This window comes from Danio rerio, chromosome 23, assembly GCF_049306965.1.
Source record: "Danio rerio strain Tuebingen ecotype United States chromosome 23, GRCz12tu, whole genome shotgun sequence".
Lineage (NCBI taxonomy): Eukaryota > Metazoa > Chordata > Actinopteri > Cypriniformes > Danionidae > Danio > Danio rerio.
In genome coordinates, this window is record NC_133198.1 from 3,690,001 (window position 1) to 3,715,568 (window position 25,568).

The following is a 25,568-nucleotide window of genomic DNA, read 5'->3' on the forward strand; positions in this document are numbered from 1 at the left end:
TTCTCTTTTAATCTTTAAAGAAATTACTTTAGTATATTTGCAAAAACTTATAGCATTCCTAAATTAGGATTTTATATCTCCAGGTCTCATCACAGCACAGGTCTCAATCCAAAAACATGATTTTAAGTACTTTTAACATGGCAACAAATGAATATAGATTTTTAAAAAATGTCTAAACCAAATTCAGACAACTAGAAAGCTCATAGAACATGTAGATAATAGCTGGTTTACCACAGCATGTCTACAGCACTTCCCTCTGTTTAATTAAACCTGCAAGCAGCCGTAAAATAACACAACAGCAGGCTCCTGGAGACAATTCTCCACTGGTTTGAGGATCTAACAGAGGTGACAACTTAAATAAATCCAGGAATGAAATGAGGGAATAGTTGTGGTGAGCTGAGCGGAAGATTTCGAGTTTGACTTCTGAATTAAAGAAACGATGGCTCATGTTCCGTGTTAAAAGAAGTAGACAATCAAATCCACATCAATATATGGAGAAATGTACTAATGAAAGGCACAAAATGATAGATGCAGCTGATTCTTTTGTCACCCTTCGATATTCATTTACAAACATCACTTTGTCTGATGTCTTCAGTCTATCTTGCACTGTCAATCACTCATATAAATGACATAATAAATGATCATATTGTTGACCAGTGCAATATTACATAATACTAAACCATCATCATACTTACTGAATAATGAATATGGGTCAAGGACGATGCAAACATCAAAAATTCAAGTTATAAACGTGAAAATTAAACCTATAATCATATTGTGGTTGAAATAATGTTCAGTTGGGCTTCAGTATGACAGATAGATCAGGGTTCAACAATAAGAACTGCCCAGTGGCCCGGGGCCAGCGTGAAAGACGCTCGGGACAGTACACAGGATTGTCACTGGCCCCTTATCGGTCAGTAACGATGAGCACGTTATTTTTTTTTCGTAACCTAGTAACAACCAGTATAGCGAAAAGATCAACACCAACGTCAAACTATGAGGCTAAAAGAAAACGTCGGTTTTTAAAGTCTTGGAAGCAGACAATGCATGTGTACAAAATTAAGAAAAGAAAAAAAAAGTTGTGGTCAGTTTGGCAAGCCATTTTTATAAAAATAATTTAGAATTGCAATGAAATACTGTTGCATGGCAGAAGCTCTGTCACGAAAACAAATTCCTTGTATGTGTGAATAAAGCTGTTTCTGATTCTGATTTTAAAATAGCAATACATTTTCCTTACTGCTTTTATGTTTGCATAAAATCTTGAATTTTGAATTATACATTTATCTACTTTTTAAAAATGTTTAAATTCTAAATTCGCAAGCATTATTTTGCCACATTATTTAAAACATGTGGCTAAGAAATAGCTTTTAACTTTTTCTGTTTTTGGTGGGGCATGTGAAAACTTTGGCAGGGCAAGTAAAAACCTCAATCACTAGCCCGATCGGGCCGGTAGAAAAAATCCTTAGCGTTGAACCCTGTATATTCACCCATTCATATTCCTTCAGCTTATTTATAAGGGGTCACCACAGTAGTATGAACCGCCAGCATATGTTTTAAACAGCGGATGACCTTCCAGCCGCAACCTAGTACTGGAAAACTCTAATACATTCACACACTCATACACTATGGCCAGTTTTGTAACCCAATTAGTACATATGTTTGGTCTGTGGAGGAAACCGGAGCACACGGATAAAACCCACGCCAACACGGGGAGAACATGCAAACTCCACACAGAAATGCCAATCAGGCCTGCTTAGACCCGAACCAGTGACCTTCTTGCTGTGAGACGACAGTGCTAACCACTGAGCCACCGTGCCGCCACTATTACAGATATAGTAATGTACAAATGAAGTTGCATTAATGTTCAATCACCTCCAGGCCAGTCCAATTTTCCAACACAATCTCAAGGCAATTCGTAACTTTTTGGTTTAGTGGCTAATTCGTCTGAATTCGTACGTCTATTTTGTACAATTTAGTACGATTTGCTCATCACCCACTGACGGTTGGGGTTAGGGGTGGGGTTGGGTGCCACACCCCTTTGTTGAAATCGCACATTTTTTTATACGACTGAACTCGTACGAATTAGCCACTAAACTGGCCAAACGTAAAATACTTACGTTTCCTCGTGAGATCAGGCTGAATTTTCCCACACCACACTCCTTATCTATTGTCTTTATGGAGCTTGTGCTTATGATGAAGGAATCCCAGTCCCCAAACTGTTCCCACAAAGTTAGTAGCATTAAATTGTCCAAGATATATTGGTCTGCTGAAGCCTCAAGAGTTCCTTCCAGTAACTATGTTTCTATCCAAAAAATGCGAAGTACATTTATGCACAAAACTAGAATATCTCATAAAACATTTGCGAATAAAGCAGCGATTCCATCCAAAGAGTGAAAAAGGACATGATTGTAGCTTCCTGAAAAACTTGAGTTTTCTGTCGTAGGAAAACCCACTGTGGGACTTTTTTCTCCTATAATACTTGTCTTTAAAGATCTTGTGCTTATGTTGAACAGGAATGTTTTACTTTTGATACAAGACAGATAACAGACAAACAAATAAATCAATGCTAATTATAACGATATACTAAACAAACATGCTAAATGAACAGCTCTGATATTTTCATTTATATTCATCAGTCTGTCATGTATTCAAGCTATTTTAAAGCATGCAAAAACCCGAAAGGTCAGACCTGCTGCTTATAATCTGGTTTAGTTTAGATTCAGTTGACCTTCATGAACACCGCAGAAACTACTGTCAAACAATAAATGAAGGTCTTTAGGGAGAGCTGGGGGCAAACGGGATCAGGACAGATAATAATTGGGACTGTACTACAGATGTGAGTGCCAAAATAGTTCATTTCTGAAGCGCTTGAATGCTGCACTGAATTGTGAGAAGAACTAGTGTGCAATGTCAGTGTCTCCTAAAACGCCATAAGGATAGTTTTCCCAGTAAAGTGTTAACCAGTGCCTGGTGGTGAATGAAACTACCGCACATATATGTAAACCTATTATAGTAAGCAGATTTTAGAGACTGCTGCTAAAAATATCCCATGCATGCATGCGTTTGGAGGTCTGTAGACAAGACTCTAAGATCTGTGATTCAAAAGAGACTTTTGATTTTATATAAAATTCCTTTGAAAAGTTTTATAGTGTTTAAAAAAATGGCTTAGAGAATCCACAATGCATGTATAAAGTTTTTGCAGAAATGCACTAAAATTGTGAAACTACTGAAAAATTAAAGTTTAAAGATTTGCTCTGCCTACAGTGCATCCGGAAAGTATTGATAGCGCTTCTTTTTTCCATTTTTTTATGTTACTGCTTTATTCCAAAATGGATTAAATTAATTTATTTCCTCAAAATTCTACACACAATACTCCATGATGACGATGTGAAAAAAGAGTTCTTGAAATTGTTGCAAATTTATTTAAAATAAAAAAGCTGAAAAATCACATGTACATCAGTATTCACAGCTCTAAATTGAGCTCAGGTACATTCTGTTTCCACTGATCATTCTTGAGATGTTTCAGCAGCTTCATTGGAGTTCATCTGTGGTCAATTCAGTTGATTGGACATGATTTGAAAAGGCTACACCTGCCTATATAAGGTCGCAGGGTTAACAGTGCATGTCTAAGCACAAACCAAGCATGAAGACAAAGGAATTGTCTGTAGACCTCCGAGACAGGATTGTCTGAAGGCACAAGGTTGGGGAAGGTTACAGGAAAAAATTCTGCTGCTCTGAAATTTCCAATGAGTACAGCGGCCTCTATCATCCGCAAGTGGAAGATGTTTAACCAGGACTCTTCCTAGAGCCATCTAAGCTAAGTAATCTGGGGAGAAGGGCCTTAGTCAAGGTCAAGGAGGTGATCAATAACCCGACGGTCACTCTGTCTGAGCTCCAGCGTTCTTCTGTGGAGAGAGGAGAACCTTACAGAAGGACAACCATCTGTGCAGCAATCCACCAGGCCTGTATGGTAGAGTGGCCAGACGGAAGCCACTCACTGCCTGGAATTTGCCAAAAGGCATCTGAAGACTCTCAGACCATAAGAAACTAAACTCTCTGCTCTGATGACTCTTTGGAGTGAATGCCAGGCGTTACGTTTGAAGAAAAGCAGGCAGCGCTAATCACCAGGCTAATTCAATCCCTACAGTGAAGCATGGTGGTGACAGCATCATGCTGTGGGGATGTTTTTCAGCAGCAGGAACTGAAAGACTAGTCAGGATAGAGGGAAAGATGAACGCAGCAATGTACAGAGACATCCTGAATGAAGACCTGCTTCAGAAAGCTCTTGACCTCAGACTGGGGCGACAGTTCTTCTTTTAGCAGGACAATGACCAAAAGCACACCGCCAAAACATCAATGGAGTGGCTTCACAACAACTTAGTGAATGTCCTTGAGTGGCCCAGCCAGAGCCCAGACCTAAATCCTATTGAACATCTGTGGAGAAATCTGAAAATGGCTGTACATCGTCGCTTCCCATCTAACCTGATAGAGCTTGAGAGGGACTGTGAAGAGGAATGGGCAAACATTCTCAAAGACAGGTGTGCCAAGCTTGTGGCATCATATTCAAAAAGACTTGAGGCTGTAATTGCTGCCAAAGGTGCGTCAACAAAGTATTGAGCTAAGGCTGTGAACACTAATGTACATGTGATTTTTCTGCTTTTTTATTTTAATAAATTTGCAACAATTTCAAAAACTCTTTTCTCACATTGTCATTATGGAGTATTGTGTGTGAAATTTTGAGGAAAGAAATTAATTTAATTCATTTTGGAATAAGGCTGTAACATTAAAAATGTGGAAAAATTGAAGCTATGAATACTTTCCGGATGCACTGTAAATGCTCACTCGCTGTATCCAGACAGTCATTTCAGTGTTTCACAGTGCATTTCAGCTAGCTAAAAAGGTAGTTAAAACTAAATATGATCACAATGAGTAAACATCATTTAAAAATATGAACGCATGCTTGATCGCATGGTCTGCTTGTTTTTTCATACGAAAAGCCAATTTTACGCTTGTCTCATCATTTAATGACTTACTGCTGCAATGACTGCTTCAAAAAGACTACTTTAAATATAAATCAGTTTGCTTTTCACAGACGGTAATACTGAAAAGTTAATTGGGGCAGACAAATGAGGCAAAACCTATAATAAGCAGAGTTTACACAGGAAAGAGGCATGTTTGTGCAAAAAACTGGGTCCCACTTTATATTAAGTGGCCTTAACTAATATGTACTTACAAAGGAATTTGTTACAATGTACTTATTGTGTAAATACATGTATTTACTGTGTACTTATGCTTGATTAAATACAATTATGTCATTACATCTGTATATAACTTTTGTAATTACATTTGTAAATACACTGCTGACCATCCCTTACACCTTAACCCACCCTTAAACTCACCCATGCCACCAAACCTGTCAATAACCCAACCTCTATCCCAACTCAAATGCACCACAAGTGTTCTCAAATACATTATAAACACAGTAAGTACATTGTATTTATTTTTTTGATGCAAGTACATAGTAGTTAAGGACACTTAATATAAAGTGGGACCAAAAACTGTTTTACATACACTAAAATAATTCACAGAAGCTTGTTATTAGTGACACTAATTGAAAATATGGATAAAGCGTAATTATGAAAATATGGAGTGGCTATTATTATATAGCAAATAATAAGAATTTAGTACATAGAAATGACTTTCAAATGCCAATCAGAATAAAACACACACATCAACATGGAATTAAAAAAAAAATGAAGTCAGATCGGGACGCCTCTCTATATTGCATAGATATACACACTAGATGTCACGCACGCTCATGTTCCCTATTGGAAGGAATGCGTCAATAGAGCCTCCATTTTGGTACCGGGTAGCACTCCTTTGAATGTGGGACCAAGGTCCCTGCAGCCATAGATATACACACACACACACACACACACACACACACACACACACACACACACACACACATATATATATCTCCATGATCAGGAGGTTTCCCGGTGCGTAGCCCCTAAATGATTTACATTTGCTAAATGCCAGAATAATGAGAGACTTTTTTTTTGAGAACTTTTCATTAATTTCTAGAGAGTCAAATGTTTACACACATTTACCTGGGTTTTTTTTTAGCTTTGCTTTTAAACTATATAACTTTGGTCAAATGTTTTGGGTATCCTTCCACAAGCTTCTCACAATAGTTTGAAGGAATTTTGGCCCATTCCTCAGAATTGGTGTAACTCAGTCAGATTTGTTGGCTTTCTTGCTCGCACAAGCTTTTTCAACTCTGCCCACAAATTTTCCATAGGATTGAGTTCAGGGCTTTGTGATGGCCACTCCAAAAATTTCCCTCTGTTGTCCTTAAAGCACATTTTAACTAATTTGGCAGCATGCTTAGGGTCATGGTCTGTTCGGAAGACCCATTTGTGGCCAAGTTTTAATTTCCTGGCTGATGTCTTGAGATGTTGCTTCAGTATTTCTACATACTGTTCTTTCTTCATGATGCAATCTATGCTGTGAAGTGGACCAGTCCCTCCTGCAGCAAAACAGCCCCACAACATGATGCTGCCGCCCCCATACCTCACAGTTGGGATGGTGTTTCTAGGCTTGTAAGCTTTCCTCTTTGTCCTCCAAATGTAACACTGGTCATTATGGCCAAACAGTTCAATCTTAGTTCCATCAGACCACAGGACATGTCTCCAAAATATCGTCTTTTTCCCAGTGTGATTTAGCAAATTGTAATCTGGCTTTGTTGATGATTCTGGCTTGATGATTTTCCCATGTCTTCACACAAGGAAGCAGTGTGTTTGAGCTTTTCCTTAAATACTATTCTACAGTTGTGCCTACAATTAACTCAAATGTTGTCAATCAGCCAATCAGAAACTTCTAAAACCTTGACACCATCACCTGAGCTTTCTCAGAGGCAGAATAATCTTATTGTATGTAAACTTGACTTTCAAGAAAAGTTTTAACAATTTCTCAAAAGATATCCCTCTCGTCATTCTGCTATTAAGCAGAACAGAAGCAAATATGCTAATCGTAACTTACCAAAAAGAGAAAAAGTTGAGTCACATTAACATCTGACGTTTTGAAATGGTTATGTGCCTTTTTATTCAGTGTATGTAAACTTCTGATTTCAACTGTACCTATACCGCATGTATACTGTGGGGGAAACCGGAGCACCCGGAGGAAACCCACACCAACAAGGGGAGAACATGCAAATTCCAAACAGAAATGCCAACTGACCCAGCCGGTGCTCGAACCAGCAATCTTCTTGCAGTGAGGCAACAGTCCTAACCACTGAGCCACCGTGCTGCCCTCCTGAAGAAAAATGAATTAATGAATCTCCACAGCTTCTGATAATCGATACTATTTTGAGTCCACAAATTGCTAAAAATGCTGTGTTTACCTTAGTTATGACTGAATTCAGATCTTGTTACAACTCTAAAACAGTTCAATGACAAGCAGGATCTGTTCATAGGCCAATAATAACCTCATATCGAAATGGACTACATGTTGGGTTTGAGCGAGTGTGTGAGGAGTTCGAGTGTGAAAGCGGTGGATACTCCAGGTTCCTCTCTAAGCAGATCACAGCTAATAACCCGCAGCTTACAGCATGTAAGAAAAGCATGCTGGGAGTTGCCAGGAGACAGCGTTGCCTCAGATAGAGCTCCGTCTGATTGGCCGAGCCGTGATTAAGCAGGTCACATGACTGCTGGAGGTTCAGGGCTCTGATGTAATGTGGAAGAACGGCCATTAAGAGATTAATCAGAGAGAGAGGGAGCATTTCCTGATGCACTGTGAACAGCACCACAACATTAGGTCATTTAAAAAAAAATAACATTAAGTAAATTTAAGGTTTTTGTATATTATGTTACTATAAAATGATTTGCTCTCCAGTGAAATTTAAATTATATATATATATATATATATATATATATATATATATATATATATATATATATATATATATATATATATATTAATACTATATATAGGGAAAAGCAACACATTTCAATAATATAATGTAATAACTAATTTATTTTGTCTTTGCCATTATAACAGTAAATTATCTTTGACTGGTTATTTTGCAAGACAATAGTATTCAGATTAATTAAGAGATTAATCAGAGAGAGGGAGCATTTCCTGATGCACTGTGAACAGCACCACAACATTAGGTCATTAAAAAAAATAACATTAAGTGAATTTAAGGTTTTTGTATATTATGTTACTATAAAATGATTTGCTCTCCAGTGAAATTTAAATTATATATATATTAATACTATACACTGTTAACCCTTACTGTAGATTATGAAGTAAATAACTGTAAAATAGCCAGTGTTAAGCTGTAATGAAAAGAAACAGTATTTTACTGTAAAAGGAGCAGGATTTGTATGAAATTCTGTAGTGCAAAGAATAAATTACAGTAATTTACTCTATGTACCATTACAGATATTTACTGTGATAATAAATGGTAAATTACTGTTCAACCATTACTGCCCCATCTACTCTGATGCTTTATGTTGCTATTTTATATTTATTTTATCTCTGTGTTTTCTTTGGTTCCTTTTATGTTTTTAACATTGAGTATCAAGAGTCAACCAATGCCACAGAGCTTATTAAAAGGTAAGTGTAAGATATGGACGAAATGCATTTAAAGGCAAAAATATTCACACAGAGCAAAGAAATTGTCACAATAATTTTTATAACTTTGTTTACTTTTTCTATAATTAATCTAATTTAATTGCCTAGTTTGACCTATAGTTAAGATTTTAAATTGCACTTTCAACTGAATATTAGTATTTTGCTAAATAACTAGTAAAAATGTGTTATTTAAAAAAAAAAAAAAATATATATATATATATATATATATATATATATATATATATATATATATATATATATCTTAAACAACACGCACATACATTTTTGCAGGGACTCAATGAATTTGTCTGGAAAACTGGCAAGTAAAAGTGCCATTAACAGTATAAAGGCTTTCCTATATGTCATGATTTATATATTGTATAAATCATGATATTTGTTGTGTTTTTTATTATTACTACAGATTTGGAACGACATGAGAATCGGATTATTTATTTATTTATTTTTTTTCTATGGATGAAGTTTATATTATAGTATATTTTTATTGTTTTATTAAACGATATGTGCATAACTGTGATAAATGTAGGCAGTTGCTTTGAAAATATGCTATGTACTAGGGGTGTCAAACTCCTGGAAGGCCACAGCCTAGAATTTAGTTCCAGCCCTGCTTCAACACACTACCTTTAGATTTAGTTTGATCAGGTGTGTTTAATTTGTATAACTGCACTGTTACTCTGTAGATTGTGCAGTAAATAACTGTAAAAAACAATGATTTAGGCATCACCACACACTCCCACAGGCTGTCCGTCTTATTCTAAACACAAAGGTGTTAGAAAGAGTTTTCAGAAAATGCTGGCCCTTTAAGAGAGCCAGGTGTTTGATTTGTTTACTGCTGAGTGTGCTCTATTCTCTGTCTATCAATTCAGATGTTGAGTCTGATATGTTTTAGGCTTTAAATAAGAATCTAAAATGAGTAAGTAAAATGTGTTCAAATGTTTTTGAGGGTTTATAAAATAAGGCTGTGTTTTAAGTTATATTGTTGTTATCTTGAACTGTGTACTTGAAAGCTACATTGTTGTTATCTTGAACTGTGTACTTGAAAGCTACATTGTTAGCTAGTTAGCCTCTCCTCATATAACTTCTTACATTACTTTTGTTTAAGTATATGTATTTATTGGATATTGCATACTGTCATAATGTACAGATGCTAACAGTTGTATGTATCTTTCTGGCAACTAAGCCAAAATTAAATTCCATCATCTCAGTAAGGTAACATGTGCACATCATCACAGGGAATCACAAAAACATGATACACATAGCCATCCACACACAAAAGCTCCCCTGTCCGGTCCCAGGTTGTGAGTTTGTTACTAAGTATTTTTCAGAGCAGTGTTTCCATCTATGAATTTATATTAGAAACAATAAAAAAGTTTGTTGTCATGAGATAATTATAACAATAAAAGATTGGATCCTTTGGTTTTTCGGTGTTGCCAACTTTATTTTTGTTTTCTATAATTATTTTAAACTTTTTGAGATTTGACAGAGCTTTTAATTATTTAATACTTTAAAATTTAAAATGATTATTTTGTGTTTTTTGCTGTTCAGTTTTTTTTTTTTTTTTTGCATGGTCAGCATTGAGGAGAGAGTAACACATTTCACTGCAGCACTTTGTGTGTGTGTGTGTGTGTTTATTGGATATGTGATTGTGATAAATGTTAGCAGTTGCTTTAAAAGTATGCTATATACCAGGGGTGCTTAATCCTGTTCCTGGAGATCTACCTTCCAGCAGATTTCAGTTGCTACCCATATCAAACACACCTAAACCAATTAATTAGGACTTGAACACCACGTGATAATTACAGGCAGGTGTGTTTGATATGGGTAGCAACTGAAATCTGCAGGAACGTAGCTCTCCAGGAACAGGATTAAGCACCCCTGCTGTATACCATGGTTTTAGTTCCCACCCTGTTTCAACATTACCTGTAGATTTCTAACAAGCCTTAATTAGTTTTATCAGGTGTGTTTAATTAGAGTTACAGCTTAAAGTCCCAGTCACACTGCACTTTTCTCCCTATAGACTTCCATTCATACGCATGTGAATGCTGCAGACCTGGAATGCAAACTCATGCGAAAAATTTTACAGTTTGCAGCATTGAAGAGTTCAAGCTTGGAGAACTCTGAAATGCGAAATCACATCATGGGATTGCTTGAGACTAATCAAAGATCAAACCATGACCTCTCTGAACAAAAATTATGGACCAGTTGCTTGCTTTTTTTAATCTCTAAATATTTTGTTTAATCCCACTCCTTTTCGCAGAGCCATATGACAGAATTTTGCATGCTTAAACGTTAGTTTGACTGCAGCCTTGCTGTGCAGACCTGGGGCTCTCAGTAATATGCAAGATGATATTTATATCTGCTGATTTCTTAATTTTGTTATACATTTTCTGTTTTATATTTGTTTGCTGCCAAAACAATAAAATAAATTTGTCAGAATTTACAACTTAATTAATTTAAAGAATTAATAACAGGTAAGAATACTAATTAATTTTAGTAACACCTTGACATACTATTGTGTATGCAGTATAATGCTGTGAGTTGTAACACTACAGTACAGTAATTAACTGTACACAGTTTCCAGTTAGTTACCACTACTGCTCTATTACAGTAATTAACTGGCAACACTGTTGCCAGCTACTCACTGCAATGGTTCGGTTACAGTAAACAACTGGCAACACTGTTGCCAGCCACTCACTGTAATGGTTCAGTTTCAGTAATTAACTGGCAACACTGTTGCCAGTTACTTACTGTAACCAAACTTTTACAGTGAGTAGCTGGCAACAGTGTTGCCAGTGTTCTACTGTAAAAAAGCCTGGTAAGGTCTAACAGTGTATATATATATATATATATATATATATATATATATATATATATATATATATATATATATATATATATAGTATTAATCCGTTAGGATTACCTAAATGATTTACTTTTGCTAAATGCCAGAATAATGATATGATTTGTTGTTATGTTGTGTTTTCCCTAAACAAGCAATAATTAAAATTAAATGTGCTTTCAATGAGACACTGAAATTAATTGTTCTTAATAAAGATTTTTTTCTTGACTTTTTGAAATGCCAAATGTACCTGTAATTCACCCATATATACAGTTGAAACCAGAAGTTTACATACACAGTATAAAAAGGCACATAACCATTGAAAAAAAAGTCAGCTGTTAATGTGACTCAACTTTTTTCTCTTTTAGGTAAGTTAGGATTATCAAATGTGTTTCTGTTCTGCTTAATAGCAGAATAATGAGAGATATTTTTTGAGAAATTGTTTTCTTGAAGATCAAGTTTGCATACAATAAGATTATTCTGCCTCTGAGAAAGCTCAGGTGATGGTGTCAAGGTTTTAGAAGTTTCTGATTGGCTGATTGACAACATTTGAGTTAATTGTAGGCACAACTGTACAATAGTATTTAAGGAAAAGCTCAAACACACTGCTTCCTTGTGTGACAACATGGGGAAATCAACAAGCCAGAATCAACAACAACGCCAGATTACAATTTGCTGAATCACACTGGGAAAAAGACTCATTTCTGGAGACATGTCCTGTGCTCTGATGGAACTAAGATTGAACTGTTTTTCCATAATGACCAGTGTTACATTCTGAGGACAAAGAGGAAAGCTTACAAGCCTGGGAACACCATCCCAACTGTGAAGTATGGGGGCGGCAGCATCATGTTGTGGGGCTGTTTTGCTGCAGGAGGGACTGGTCCACTTCACAGCATAGATGGCATCATGAAGAAAGAACATTACGTAGAAATACTGAAGCAACATCTTAAGACATCAGCCAGGAAATTAAAACTTGGCCACAAATGGGTCTTCCGAACAGACCATGACCCTAAGCATGCTGCCAAATTAGTTAAAATGTGCTTTAAGGACAACAGAGTGAATGTTTTGGAGTGGCCATCACAAAGGCCTGAATTTAATCCTATAGAAAAATTATGGGCACAGTTGAGAAAGCTTGTGCGAGCAAGAAAGCCAACAAATCTGACTGAGTTACACCAATTCTGTCAGGAGGTATGGGCCAAAATTCCTTTAAACTATTGTGAGAAGCTTGTGGAAGGACGCCCAAAACATTTGACCAAAGTTATACAGTTTAAAAGCAAAGCTAAACAAATATCAAGGAAATGTGTGTAAACTTTTGACTGTCTAGAAATTAATAAAAATTCTCAAAAAAAAAAAAATTCTCTCATTATTCTGGCACTTAAGAAATGTAAATGATTTAGGTAATCCTTATAGACCTAAAATAGTAAACATTAAGTATGATTTACCATCAGACATTTTTTTTTTTTTTGGTTATGTTCCTTTTTTTAGAGTGTATGTAAACTTCTGGTTTCAACTGTATATATTGTGATATGAATACAATTTCACTAGATGACTTGAATAACTATTTGGAAAGAATTTCTAATGTTAGATTATGACTGGAATGATTCTGTAGGGGAGTACATCTCCTCGATAATAAAGACACTGTCACTTTATCATATTTACAAGCTTTTCGCACTATATACTGTTTGGCATCTGCAAAACTCTTTGCCATGTGCCCTTAAGTGTAATAGTGTTGTTTACAAATGTTTTTACTTAGATTTTCAGATTACATTATATGCATAATTGTATTTACTTTAATTTCTTTTTAAAATTCTACTTTTTGTATTAATATTACTTTAGGCACCTAGACTCTGAGAGTAACACAGTTTCGATTCTCTGTATGTCCTGCGCATGTGGTTGAGTTGACAATAAAGCTGACTTTAACTTTAATCTGCAAATGTTTTTAACTTTTTAAAGTTACAGAAGTTACAATTTCTCATGCCTGAATGCTTTTAAAACCCTCACACAGTCACAGGACTCCGAAAACAAATGATCAATTATAATGCAGACTCATTCATTTATTGATCTTCGACTTAGTCTCTTACTTATCAGGGGTCACAACAACAGAATGAACTGCCAACTTATCCAGCAATTTTTTTTTATTCAGTTGATGCGCCGCAACCCAGTACTGGGAAACACCCATACACTGTCATACACTACAGCCAATTTAGTTTAACAAATTCACCTATAGCGCATGTGTTTGGACTGTGGGGGAAACCAGAGCACCCAGAGGAAACCCACGCCAACATGGGGGGAACATGCAAACTCCACACGGAAATGCCAAATGGGCAAGCCAGGACTCGAACCAGTGACTTTCTTGCTCTGAGGCTAACCACTGAGCCACCATGGCACCCTACTTAACTCAACATTGCATATTCTCATTCTGTGAATGATCACATTGCAATATAAATACTGAAACGATATATTGTGCAGCCCAAATACACCCAGATGAGTCTGTCTGTCAGTGTGTTTCATCGGCTCGCTATCGAGTGCTTGCAGCATCTGTAAGTGAAGCAGCAGTTTCCATTTAAAGCTTTGCAATGAGCTTAAAGAGTCGAACGGCTTCTTCAAGCGTTACTTATACATCTGAAGGAGGATGAGACGTGACCTCTCTGGTGTTGACGCTTGCTGTGAGAACACTTCTTTTCATTTTACAAACATTTCACATTTCCTGCCTTTTATATGTGTTGCATTTAGCAAGAAATGACTCGACATTTTTCAAGAGTTACTCAACTGCATCTCTGCAGACCTATAGTTGACCCACAGCTTACCATAGCAGCAGATGTAAACAGATCCTGAAAGAGGTATGTGGAGTTATTCATCCTTATTTACCTGAGAAGATATTTTTTTCAACGGTAATCTTAAAGGGATGGCTTACCCAAAAATCCTGTCATCATTTCGTTCACTGTTTACTTGTTTCAAATCTGAGTTTCTTTCTTCTGTTGGACACAAAAGAAGATATTTTGAAGAATGCTGGAGACCTCTAACCCCTGACTTTAGTGTTTGTTTTTCCTACATTGGAAGTCAATTGTTATACAGTATGGAAAATAAGTATTGGACACGACACCATTTTTCTCAGAAAACCTATTTGCTTTACATAGGTGCTGTTGACTTGAAATATTCACTGCATGTTGGTAGAAACCAAGGAAATCTATATACTGTATGCAAAGAAAACAAATCTAATTAGTTTACAAATTAAGTTATGTGAAATTAAATGAAATTTAGTATTGAACACATGAAGAAAGGGAGGTGTAGAAAGGCAGTGAAAGCCCGGACAGCAGCTGAAATTAGAGATCTGCGCGGGACTAAATTTTGAATCCCGCTCCCGCCCGCACCTGCCAGGTTTTAACCCGAACCCGACCGCTCCCGCTTATATTAAGAATTTATTGTCCCGCTGCCCGACCCGCCCCGTTTTCAGCCCGCCGCGCCCGATCCCGCTAAACAGCGGGGCAGAACAAAACCGAAAATCCCCCAGCTATACAGTCCAGACAGCCAAGCTGTCTGTATAAACACACTCACACACAGCACCAAGCACACACAAACAGACAAATCTCTCTCTCTCTCATACGCGCGCGCGCACTAACACACACACAAGCACCAAGCAGACACACAGGCGTTTGCTGTTATATCAAGTCAAAGGCTTGTAATACCATGTATCAAGTACCAATGTAATACCAAAAGGTTTTATATAAAGGTATATAAACACTGAGTCACGCCAGCTCCGGGCCGCAGCGCACATTACTCTCGGACCGATTCCGGCGCGGATGCGGCAGGAATCGGGCAGTGAGTCCACAAGCATCCGGAGTCCGGCAGCCGGAGCCGGGCTGAGTGGTTAGTCTCTGGCAGGCGAGAATCTAGCCGGAACTGGGCCGAGTGTATTTTGCTATCTGGGAAAGCTCTCTCTCTCTCTCATTCGCGCGCACGCACTAACATACACACACACAAGCACCAAGCACACACACAGGCAAAGCTCGCTCGCTCGCTCTCTCTCTCTCTCTCTCTCTCTCTCTCTCATTCGCATAGCAATATCCGCGATATCGCTAGACAGCCCGCTCCCGTCCCAAATTAAACCTGTTACCGACCGCTCCCGCGATTTATTCGGAAATTTATTCCCGCGCCGCAGAAATCTGGTCGGGTCCTGCGGCGCCCATGGGACAGCCGCGGGAATGCAGACCTCTAGCTGAAATCTCTTAGTAGTTCTTCAGCAACCCTCTGCCCTGATTCAGTGTAAATGAATATCAACTGGTTCAGTCCAACATCTACATTAGCAGGAGGATGAAACCAGGGTGGACATTTCAGCAAGACAATGATACAAAACACAGCCGAGGAGACTCTCAGATGCTTTCAGAGAAAGAAAATCAAGCTGTAGAATGGCCCAACCAATCACCTGAGCTGAATCCGATAGAAAATACAAATTAAAGCTCAGATTTAATAGTTGAGACCCACAGAAGCATCAAGATTTTGACACTGTTGAAGTCTGTGAGAAACTCACACCTGAGCAATACATGTGACTTCATTCTCTATATGAGAGGCGACTTTAAGCTGCCATCATCAAAACAAAAAGCCTTTTATATAAAGTATTACAATTCAGTAGTTCAGTATTCAGGGAGAACCACCAACAATCAACAATGCGTGATCAAATGGTGTCATGGCTTTTCAGGCAAAAAATGTGGTTATAATGGAAGTCAATGGGGCAAAAACAGCCCCCAACATAATGAAAGGGTAGTAAATTTGCCCAGAGTCTATTGTTGAGTTTTTTTGCACGCATTTTCCCAGAATATGTATCAAATTAAGATTTGTCACCAAAAATCATTCCATTTGCTGAAACAGAGAAAGTTGTGGCCAAAAAAAAGTCTCAGAAACATCCTAGAGTGAATGGAAACATCCCCAACACAGGGGGTTAATAAATTTAAATAATAAAATTATATATAAGAATGACAATTATAATAAAAAGACATCTTAAACGATCATAAATCAGCCTTTAGGTCAAGCTGTTTGATCTGCTGGCGCCCCCTGCCTGCCAAACACAGCAGCGCCTGAAATACCTTTCCAATTAAAAGCAAAAGAAAACTCAGGATTGGGGCATTAATGATTCATTGGTCGATCATTAACTGTTTTAATGACTAGTGGACTATAGTGAGGTGTGGAAGCAGTTAATTCAGCCATTAAATGAGACTTTTAGCACTCATTAATCCAGTTAGAGCTATTCATTGATCTTATTTTCTCTAGTAAATAAAAATCATTACAGTGCTAAGTGAACTGTGTTAGACAATTGACCACATTTTTGGTGTAGGCTTGTTGGAGCAACTCTTTTGCACATTTACAAGTTTGATAAAAGAAGTAGCAATCTATCTATCTATCTATCTATCTATCTATCTATCTATCTATCTATCTATCTATCTATCTATCTATCTATCTATCTATCTATCTATCTATCTATCTATCTATCTATCTATCTATCTGTGTGTCTATCTATCTATCTATCTATCTATCTATCTATCTATCTATCTATCTATCTATCTATCTATCTATCTATCTATCTATCTATCTATCTATCTATCTATCTATCTATCTATCTATCTATCTGTGTGTCTATCTATCTATCTATCTATCTATCTATCTATCTATCTATCTATCTATCTATCTATCTATCTATCTATCTATCTATCTATCTATCTATCTATCTATCTATCTATCTATCTATCTGTCTATCTATCTGTGTGTCTATCTATCTATCTATCTATCTATCTATCTATCTATCTATCTATCTATCTATCTATCTATCTATCTATCTATCTATCTATCTATCTATCTATCTATCTATCTATCTATCTATCTATCTATCTATCTATCTGTGTGTCTATCTATCTATCTATCTATCTATCTATCTATCTATCTATCTATCTATCTATCTATCTATCTATCTATCTATCTATCTATCTATCTATCTATCTATCTATCTATCTATCTATCTATCTATCTATCTATATATCTATCTAATTAATTTTTTTATTTTTAAACAGGAAAGGATTAAAAGATAACCGGGCCCGGCTCAGCATGAATGCTGTTGTTCAGCAGGTTCCTGCGCTGCAGAACTCATAAGCATACAGAAACACTTAACATCTCATCCATCAAACACATGAGAACAATACAAACAATCACCAAATATCCAACATGAAGAGTATGGAGCGAGTTTTGTTTCTAAAGTAATTCACGAAACAGACATGATGTACACACGCGCAGCCAAATTCACATGCATAAAACCAAATTCACGTGCGCAAAATATTTATATATATTGACAGAAACAATTCACGTGCACAAAATAAAAATACATTCATACACTTTCTTTTCGGCTTGGTCCCTTTATTAATTTGGGTTCACCACAGCGGAATGAACTGCCAACTTATCCAGCATTTGTTTTATGCAACCGACACATACACACTTATTCACACTCATACGCTACGGACAATTTAGCCTACCCAATTCAACTGTACCGCATGTCTTTGGACTGTGGTGGTAACAGGAGCACCCTGAGGAAACCCATACGAACGCAGGGAGAACAAGCAAACTCCACACAGAAACGCCAACTGACCCAGCCGAGGCTGGAACCAGCGACCTTCTTGGTATGAGGCGACAACACTATCTACTGCCCCATTGTGTCGCCAAAATAGAAATACACATAAAATACGTTTTGTGAAGTTGCTAAAGATGCAAGATGTGCAGCACCTGAAACTACGAATACTGGAAGCCTGTGCTGGCATTTCTCCTGCGGTGTTGCCATCAGTGTGTGAAGAGTGGGAGAAGAGGGTTGCATTGACATTCCAACACAATGGGCAGCACATTGAACACATTTTATAAGTGGTCAGAAACTTGTAAATAACTCATGAAAGAATAAAGTTACATTAAAATCAAGCACACCATTGTTTTTCTTGTGAAATTCCCAATAAGTTTGATGTGTCACATGACCCTCTTTCTGTTAAAAAAACTAAAGTTGGATCCAAGATGGCCGACATCAAAATGGTCACCACCCATCTTGAAAAGTTTGCCCCCTCACATTTACTAATGTGCCACAAACAGGACGTTAATATCACCAACCATTCCCATTTTATTAAGGTGTATCCATATCAATGGCCCACCCTGTACAGTTGAAGTCAAAATTATTAGCCCCCCTGAATTATTCGCCCCCCGTTTATTTTTTCCCCAATTTCTGTTTAACAGTGAGAATATTTTCTCAACACATTTCTAAACATAATAGTTTGAATAACTCATCTCTAATAACTTATTTATTTTCTCTTTGCCATGATGACAGTAAACAATATTTGACTATTTTTCAAGACACTTCTATACAGCTTAAAGCGACATTTAAAGGCTTAACTAGGTTAATTAGGTTAACTAGGCAGGTTAGGGTAATTAGGCAAGTTATTGCATAATGATAATTTGTTCTGTAGATTATTGAAAAAAAAATGTAGCTTAAAGGGGCTCATAATTTAAGCCTTAAAATGGTGATTAAAAAATTAAAAACTGCTTTTTTTCTAGCTGAAATAAAACAAATAAGACTTTCTCCAGAAGAAACAATATTATCAGACATACTGTGAAAATTTCCCTGCTCTGTTAAACATCATTTATGAAATATTTAAAAAATGTATTAAATTAAAGGAGGGGCAAATAATACTGACTTCAACTGTATATAAAGCCCAATCAGTTGTATTTAAATGGTTGTTCAGAGATAAATCGATTAAAGTGAAGCTCGATACAGATGTGCGGCTCAGCTTTGCAAAGTAAACAGCGGTCTGCATGAGTCACTCCTGCTGCAGTGCATGCTGGGAACACTGGAGTCTGAAGAGAAGGAACTGACAGCTGCCTGAGGGACGCTCAGTCCACACGCAAGAGACATCGGCATGGTGGATGTAAAAAAAACTCAAGCAGTCCTGCCTTCCTCTGATTCTCATCCTCTCCATCTGTGGCATATTCTCATCTCAATCAGCCATGTGGACAGCATAATAGGAGCACACATTAAAGGGGACCTAATATGCAACAATCACTTTTATAAGGGGTTTAAACACAGTTGTGTGTCGGCAGCAATGATTGTAAAAAATATAAACGACGCAACAGCACACTTGAATGCAAAACACCCCATGATGGGCACAAACTGTCGCAAAACACTGCTGAAATCGGAGCATGTGCTGATGGAGCCAGAGGCGGAGCCACGGAATCAAGCATCCAACCAAACACTTGTATGTCAAATCAACCACGCCCACCAAACTTCTCATTTGATCCCCCGTATCCGGGCTATACAAAGGGTTAATAAATATAAGTGCTTACATTTAAAAAACATGTAATATACAATTTATTTTTAAAAATTGTATGATGTAAGCTGCTTTTAATTTAATAAAAACTATTTGTGTTGGACTGCAAAATAAACAATCTTTCATACACTCTTGCCTAAGTTACACTATAAGCTATACGCTTATTTCCGGCATTTTAAAACACGAAAGCAAGGCTGCGGTGGGAAGAAACCTGGAAGAATAGGACGATGAGCGTGTTCATAAGCAGCGCTGATTTACCATAATATTCACCAGTGCTCAACAGAAATGACTGTGATTGGCCGTGAAGGTCATCAGTTCACCACTCTTCACAGATTGCAAACACAAATAGACGGACATGCAACGTTTTAAAGCCATGAAGATCAGTCGATTCGATCAGTCGTCTGTGTGTGTGCTCGGTAAACATCGGTGAAGTGTGGTGAACTGATGACCTTCACGGCCAATCAAAGTCCTTTCTGTTGAGCATGTGAACACTATGGCTAATCAGCGCTGTTTAAAAACACCATCAACGGTGCCTTAAATGTTAGTGGGAAATGGTCAGTTTTTTTACATTTCAGTATCGTGACAGGCCTAATATCTAAAACGTGTGTTTGGAAAAGAAAACGTTAGCTAACTACTGCCGTTTCTCTTAACTGAGCTGAAAAAGAGCTCCAATATCACAAAGACAACTCTGCGCATTTATCTAAATCAAACTTTTTCAGACACAAGTGTAGTAACACAGGATTGTAAACTTCTCAAATCGGTAGGTAAACACATTATGTGTGTACACATTAAATAAGAACATTGTGGTCATTCGCACAACATTGGGTTTGGCCAGCCCAGTGACCAGACATGAACATTATTGAGCATGCCTGGGGTAAGATGGAGGAGGAGGCATTGAAGATGAATCCAAAGAATCTTGATGAACTCTGGAAGTCCTGCAACAACCCTTTCTTTGCCGTTTCAGATGACTTTATTACTAAGTTATTTGCGGAGATGTATGGATGCAGTCCTACAAGCTCATCGGAGTCAGACATAATTATGACCCTTTTTCCACTGCTCCATGACTTTATATTCTATACTGGACATTATTTTGTCTAAGCAAAGTCAGATCTTACTGTCCTAATTAAATAATTAATAATCAAGGCATGATCAAATTTTATTTTGGTAAAATTAGTGTTATCTAGAGGCCTTTGCCTTTAATATAAGCCACTTCTGATGCCAATTGATCAACTAGAAGTCAAGTTATTATGTGTTGTTCCTAAAACTAAAATAGGTGACAAGATTTTTGTGAGGTAGTGTGTAAAGATGTCGTGACAGTCTTATGCACAGCTTGTCAAGTAAAATGTTATACAGAGAACTAAAGTTAATTATAAACAAAATTCTTTCTTACTTTAATAAGTTAATCTCATTTTTACAAAGTGTATCCAAAGCTCAGCTTAATATTTAATGCAAGTTTGATTCATGTATAAAGTTGAGATGACTAGAAAGTTTAATTTGATCGAACTAAAAAAAAAACTGAAGTCAGTAGGTTTTGAGCCCCAGAGAAGGCAAAAGAAAAGTGATCAAGCAAAAATAAGCTATTTGTTTGTTCATCGGCTACAGTGCTGGTCTACAGAAGCAGACGGGAGTCTCAGAGTCTGTAATGGTTAAAGCTTGTAAACATAAGATCCTGCGAGAGACGAGAGGTTTTGCCCTTGAGCGAGACACTCAACCCCGGGTTACTCCACAGGGACTGAAGGTTCATGAAAGTCATGGAAAAACTCCACCTACGCCCTAATGGAGGAGCGATACATACGGATTTAAAGGGATAGTTCACACAAAAATGAGCATTTCTTGTTAAATTACTCACCCACAGGTCATCCGAGACGTAGGTGACTTTTTTTCTTCAGCAGAACATTAAGATTTTGAGCTGAATTTGATCCTGTGGTTCTTTGTGATTCATATAATGGCAGTGAATAGTGACAGGTTTTTTTTAAGATTCACCCTTGTGTGCTGTTGGGGATGTTTTCATCCACTCTGAGCGGATTTTAAATCTTAATGTGGCCACAACTTTCTCTGTGTTTCAGCAAATGGAATGATTTTGTGTCAAATCTCTTTCGAAGCATGTTTGGGGAAAATGCTTAAAAAAACTCAACAATACACTCTGGGCAAATTGACTACACTTTCGTTATGTTGGGGGCTGTTTTTGCCCCATTGACTTCCATTATAATGATATTTTTTGATTGCAAAGCCATGACACTGTGTGATCAGGCATTCTTGATTGTTGCTGGTTTTCTCTGTTGGTAAAAGGTCAGATTTGAGGTCAAATTCAATACTTTTTAAGACTTTTTAAGATCCTTTTTTAAGACCATTATAAATAAATTTTAGATTTATACAGGGCTAAACATTAAGGATTTTTTTTCTAATGGGCCAGCTAGTTCTGTAAACAGTTTTTGCATTAATGAAAGATCATGTAAAGCAGGCATGTCCACACTTAGTCCTGGAGGGTTGGGGTCCTGCAAAGTTTAGTTCCAACCCCAAACAGACACACCTGGGCTAGCTAATCAAGCTCTTACCAGGCTTTCTAGAAACATCCTTGCAGGTGTGTTGAGGCAAGTTGGAGCTAAAATCTGCAGGACACAGACCCTCCAGGACTGAGTTTGGACACCCCTGATGTAAAGGGATGTGTTGTTTTAGTTTTTTTTCCCTGGTTAGGGAATTTAACTAGCAGAATATTCAGTAAATGTCAATTCCTCATAGTGTGTGAGGAGGACATTTAAGATGTTTCATTCACAGAAATATCGGAGAGTTTCATACTTAAAGAGGAAAAGATTACTAAACGGCATTTAAGAAAACATAATGGGAAAATGTAAAGCTAAAACAAGCTTCTAATATCACATGTTAAGCATGAATGCATCATTTTAAACAGTGTGCATCTGATTTCAGCACCATGGACAGCGACCAACACAACAGCTCACATCGCTATAAACAGAAATTACTCATACCCCTCGCAAATTCTGACTTCAAGCTGCTTTTTTTTTTAACTAGCAAGTTTTGTTTTTGACCAGAAACGACGCAGACTTGTCTGAAAAGATAATAAGACGGTGTACAAGAGGCATTAAATTTCAGATCAGATTTTGCCAGTGGTGTGCATATTATCAGACTCGACTGTACACTGTAAACCCTAATGCTGTCTTTACTTAAACAATTAAGTAAAGTTGACTGAACATAACTTAAAATTTCGCATTTTGGTCAAATCACATAAAAATATGAGTTAATTTAACTTATAAACCATGAACATGCATAAACTTAGGATTTTGAGCGTAGTGAGCTCAAAATCATAATTAATCCTTTGGAAAAACTAGGTTGTTTTCACAAATGTAGTCTTTACTGTAAAATTCTAATATGTGCAAACTTTTAAGTGCAAGGTCTTTTTTTAATCAAAAAACAAATGGCTTCAGGTATAATTATTCATTTTAACAATCTGAATAAATGGCTACTTATTTTTTGTTTTGAATTTATTTAAACCTTTTTTCATAGTATATTATTGCACACACGCATGCACACACATGCATATATATACACACACACACACACACACACACTGAAAACCCTAATAAGTTGACTGAACTAAATTAATTGAGTAAACTCATTTAATTGAGTAATGGAGTCTCCCAAAGCTTGCATATTTAAGTTTATTTAACTTGCCGGTTTTGTAGACTTTACTTAAACTGTTCAGCTCACCAAACTTAGTACTAAGTTAAATACTCACAGTAAGAAGGTTGCTGGTTCGAGCCCTGGCTAAGTCAGTTGGCATTTCTGTGTGGAGTTTGCATGTTCATTTTTATTTCTCAAAAATAAATTTTGCTTTGTGATTATTGGAGATTTGCATTTGTTTAGTCTTTTATTTTGCAAATATATATGGCCCTAGATCGACTCCATAGTTTGTTCTGTAGCATTTTTTTAAATGGTGGCTAATACACTGGAAAAAAATATTCAAAGATCATTCCATGGATTTACAAAATTTTGTTAAGGTAAGTGGTTGTAAAAATTTATTTTGGCTGAATTTGAACAAACTAATTAAGTTGAACATTAATACATTTAATTTGTTTGTGCAAATTCAACCCATATAAATTGTTTGCAACATCTTTGCAGATTTAACATTTTTCAGTGTACCTCAGCAGTTTTAAAAATATGTTTTATTTCAAACCAAACTAAAATAAACAAGACTTTCTCCAGTAATAGGAAATACTGTGATAAATGTCCTTGGACTGTTAAACATAATTTAAAAAGATCAACATTTCATCGGAAGGTGAATAATTTTGTCCGAAATTACACTAAAAATAATGCTGAGTTGTTTAAACTCAACTTTGGGTCATTTATGGGGTGACACGGTGGCTCAGTGGTTAGCAATGTTGCCTCACAGCAAGTACGCCACTGGTTTGAGTCCCAGCAAAGCCAGTTGGCTTTTCTGTGTGGAGTTTGCATGTTCTCCCTGTGTTGGTGAGAGTTTCCCCTGAGTGCTCCGGTTTCCACCACAGTCCAAAAACATGCGCTATTGGGCAAACTAAATTGGCCGTAGTGTATGAGTGTGTATGTGAATGAGAGTGCATGGGTGTTTCCCAGTAATGGGTTGCAGCTGGAAGCGCATCCGCTGCGTAAAACACATATGGATAAGTTGGCGGTTCATTCCACTTTGGCGACCCCGGATTAATAAAGGGAGTAAGCCGAAAAGAAAATGAATGAATGAATGGGTCATATACGGGGTGAAGTGGTGGTTCAGTGGTTGGCACTGTCAGCTCACAGCAAGAAGGTTGCCTGTTCAAGTCCCAGCTGGGTCAGTTGGCATTTCTGTGTGGAGTTTGTATGTTCTCCCTGTGTTGGTGTGGGTTTCCTCCGGGTGCTCCGGTTTCCCCCACAGTCCAAAAACATGTGGTACAGGTGAATTGATTAAACTAAATTGGCCTAAGTGTATGAGAATGAATGAGTGTGCATGGGTGTTTCCCAGAACTGTGTTGCAGCTGGAAGGGCATCCGCTGTGTAAAACATATGCTGGAATAATTAGCGGTTCATTTTGCTGTGGCGACCCCTGATTAATAAAGGGACTACGCTGAAATAAAATGAATGAATGAATGAATGGGTCATATACGGATAAACAGAGGGTGACAAAGTTAACTCAAACGTCCTGTTTGTAAATATCTGACCCAACCGTTGGTTAAAACAACCCAGCATTTATTAGACTGTTACAGGCCTCTGTGCTGACAGACCCTGAGTGTGCTCGTCTGAATGCAGAACTGCGTCTGATAGGCTACAAAAAGATGATCTGTATAAACATGCACTGGTGACGCGGGGGGCACGTCATGTCCTCCAGTCTATCAAAGTCTTGTGTAGATTTACAGTCTCCTGAGGAGCGTTTACCGCGGAATATACGCGCACAGTGTACCAATGAGGCCTCCCGTGGATTGTAGCAAGAAGAATCCGATGTAAAACATAACATATTGTGAATAGAAGCGAAATGAAAGGCCCAGTGCTTATATATGTGCTTGTGTGTGGTGAATATATCAGTGGTTCTGTCATGGTCGGTGCTCTTCTTCATCATCATCTTCATCGAGGACCGTCAAGTGTTGTTGTTGGTCGCCGTTATGTAACGAGCAGCCGCCGGGATCCTTCATTCAGGCGCACTCCTTATATTTCCCGACAGATTTTGAAGCAAACGAGCCGATGTCTCTTCATTTTCGTCGAATATTTAG

At 37.3% G+C, this 25,568-nt stretch overlaps 1 protein-coding gene across 1 annotated transcript in view; it reads right to left on the minus strand.

Moving 5' to 3' along the window:
• Positions 1 to 25,568, minus strand: part of pacsin1a (protein kinase C and casein kinase substrate in neurons 1a) — a 59,954-nt gene that overhangs the window by 33,688 nt on the left and 698 nt on the right. The gene's annotated exons all lie outside the window — the stretch shown is intronic.